The sequence below is a fragment of the Ranitomeya imitator genome, chromosome 5 (assembly GCF_032444005.1).
Source record: "Ranitomeya imitator isolate aRanImi1 chromosome 5, aRanImi1.pri, whole genome shotgun sequence".
NCBI lineage: Eukaryota > Metazoa > Chordata > Amphibia > Anura > Dendrobatidae > Ranitomeya > Ranitomeya imitator.
This window is the reverse complement of record NC_091286.1, coordinates 288,050,686-288,053,808: the sequence shown is the minus strand read 5'-3', so window position 1 is coordinate 288,053,808 and position 3,123 is coordinate 288,050,686. Positions and strand designations below refer to the sequence as shown.

At 38.4% G+C, this 3,123-nt stretch overlaps 1 protein-coding gene across 1 annotated transcript in view; it reads right to left on the bottom strand.

The window, feature by feature from the left end:
• GJA1 (gap junction protein alpha 1) overlaps positions 1-1,074 on the bottom strand; it is a 9,765-nt gene extending 8,691 nt beyond the window's left edge. Inside the window, exon 1 of the mRNA XM_069726219.1 lies at positions 938-1,074. The gene's annotated coding sequence lies outside the window, so the exon portion shown is untranslated. The remainder of the gene's footprint in view (positions 1-937) is intronic.
• Between the last annotated feature and the right edge of the window lie 2,049 nt (positions 1,075-3,123).

The following is a 3,123-nucleotide window of genomic DNA, read 5'->3' as shown; positions in this document are numbered from 1 at the left end:
TATGTGATAGATAGATAGATTGATGATAGATAGATAGATAGATAGATAGATAGATAGATAGATAGATAGATTGATAGATAGATAGATAGATATATAGATAGATAGAAAGATTGATTGATTGATAGATAGATTGATGATAGATAGAAAGATAGATAGATAGATTGATGATAGATAGATATGTGATAGATAGATAGATAGATAGATAGATAGATAGATAGATAGATAGATAGATAGAAATATAGATAGATAGATTGATGATAGATATATAGATAGATAGATAGATAGGTAGATAATAGATAGATACATAGATAGATAGATGGATTCATAGATAGATAGATAGATAGATAGATATATAGATAGATAGATAGAAAGATAGATTGATGATAGATAGAAAGATAGATAGATAGATAGATTGATGATAGATAGATAGATAGATAGATAGATTGATGATAGATAGATAGATAGATAGATAGAAAGATTGATGATAGATAGATAGATAGATTGATGATAGATAGATAGATAGATAGATAGATAGATAGATAGATAGATAGATTGATGATAGATAAATAGATAGATAGATAGATAGATTGATGATAGATAGATAGATATGTGATAGATATGTGATAGATAAATTGATTTTACAAACGTAATAAGGTGTTGAGTTGTGAAAGGGTTATAAGGCACAACCACGTCATATATGGAGACATCTTTTACTTCCATTGTACTCATTGATATTGGCACACGTCGCCCATAATTCTACAGCCAATAGATCATTTAGAATAGAAATATTCATGCAATCAGTACATTACTGTAAAGTTTCCAACAACTTGTTATTAAGAAAAACGCACAGTTTAAATAGGGAAAAAAAAACTATATAAATATAAGGCAATACAGTAAAGAGAAGTAGAAAAAAATAAGAATAAACCTATTACTATACCTTTCAGATCTTTTCAGATCCAACCAGAGGAAAATAAACTCCAGGGAGCTCTTGGAAGGAAACTGAATAAATGACTGCGTGTCTTTTTAAAGTTTAAAAGCCTGTTACTCACAGCAGACTTTCTTCTCCCACAGAAGTTGCTGAACTTTTTTTCCAGCTGAGACACTCTTTCAAGGCTTTTAAAAAGTTTGCAATCCTCAACTCCGCCTATCCTAAGGGTGGATAGTCTGGGAAGAGAAGGGAGGAGTGAGGGAGACGTGAAGAAAGTGAAGAGGGAATTTAAGACGTTTTATTGGAAAACTGATGTTTAGGATACAACCTCTATTGTGGTCATGTGTGATGCCCGACTACTGTTTTGTTGTCTTTGAATTGCTTTTGCCTCTTGGAAACTTTCTCCGTTTCCATAATGCATTGGTGCCATACAGATAATGACAAACTCAGCTCAGCTCATCTGACAACCTCAGTGATGTGTATTTATTAGAAATCATTTCCTTCTTTCTAATCAATCTTCATTTTATCACTCAGACTTGGCTCACTAATTACAATACATGCTGTAATTATTACGTTATACATCTACCATTGATCCTACTGTAAATATACATTCATGGGAACCAATGTTTTCATGCCTGTCTTATTAAGGTGTTTCTAATTTATTAAGAGAACCGATCCCTCTGAATAAATTACATCTCTTGTTGTGTGTGTCCCGGATAGTCAAATCTGCAGCAACCATGGCCTGGATGGATTCGTCAGCCCACTTGTTGCCTGGAATAATATACAATGTAGAACGCTGATTCCTGGATTGTACGATCCTCAGTAGATGCTAGAAAAGGATTTTGTGTCATGTTATGTCTGCCATTCAGGAGTAGCTGTTGTCTTCTTTGGAGCAACCATTGCTTATAGTAATTTGACATATTGAACTTATTGGACCAGAGGCGCAGCTAAGGTTTCCACTTGGGGGGGCGAAACATCTGAGTTGGCCCCTAACCAGCTAACCCTGATTACAGCTACGGTTGCGCACTCTAATTGTGAATATAGGGGAACCTCAGAATATGACCGCACTGTTATTGAAAATAAATCTATATACAAAAACGAACATTGATTTTACCGCCATATTGTGACAATATGCAACTTTGATGGTCGCAATACTCTGAGTGCCCCTATAACAATACCGTAATGCCCACTTAACATTAGTAGTGCCCACTTAACATTTAATAATGTCCCCTAAGTTCCCTCATGTACTGCTCCATTATACACAGTATGGTGAGCTCAAAGCTTCCATATACAGTATAAGACCCCCACAGCTCCTCTATACACAGTATGGTGAGCTCAAAGCTCCCCTATACACAGTATGATGATTTCATAACTCCCCAATACACCGTATGTTGTTTCCACTGCTCCCCTTTACACAGTATAATGCTGACAGAGTTCCACTATAGAAAGTATAATGCCCCCCAGAGCTCCCCTATATACAGTGTAATGGGCCAACAGCTCCCATATGCACATTATGCCTTCACAGTTCCCTATACACAGTATGGTGGGTTCACAGCTCCCTTATACACAGTATGATGGGCCTGCAGCTTCCGTCAAACAGTATGATGTCCCTCACAGTTTCACTGTATACAGTATGATGTCCCTCACAGTTCCCCTGTACACAGTATGATGTCCCTCACAGTTCCCCTGTACACAGTACGATGGGGCCACAGCTTCCTTATACACAGTATGATGAGCCCGCAGCTCCCTTATACACAGTATGATGAGCCCGCAGCTCCCTTATACACAGTATAATGAACCTGCAGCTCCCTTATACACAGTATGATGGGCCCACAGCTCCCTTATACACAATATGATGGGCCCGCAGCTTCCTTATACACAGTATGGTGGGCCCACGGCTTCCTTATACACAGTATGATGAGCCCGCAGCTCCCTTATATACAGTATGATAGGCTTGCAGCTCCCTTATACACAGTATGATGAGCCCGCAGCTCCCTTATACACAGTATGATGAGTCCGCAGCTCCTTTATACACAGTATGATGAGCCCGCAGCTCCCTTATACACAGTATGATGAGTCCGCAGCTCCCTTATACACAGTATGATGAGCCCGCAGCTCCCTTATGCACAGTATGATGACCCGCAGCTCCCTTATACACACTATGGTGGGGCCACAGCTCCCTTATACACAGTATG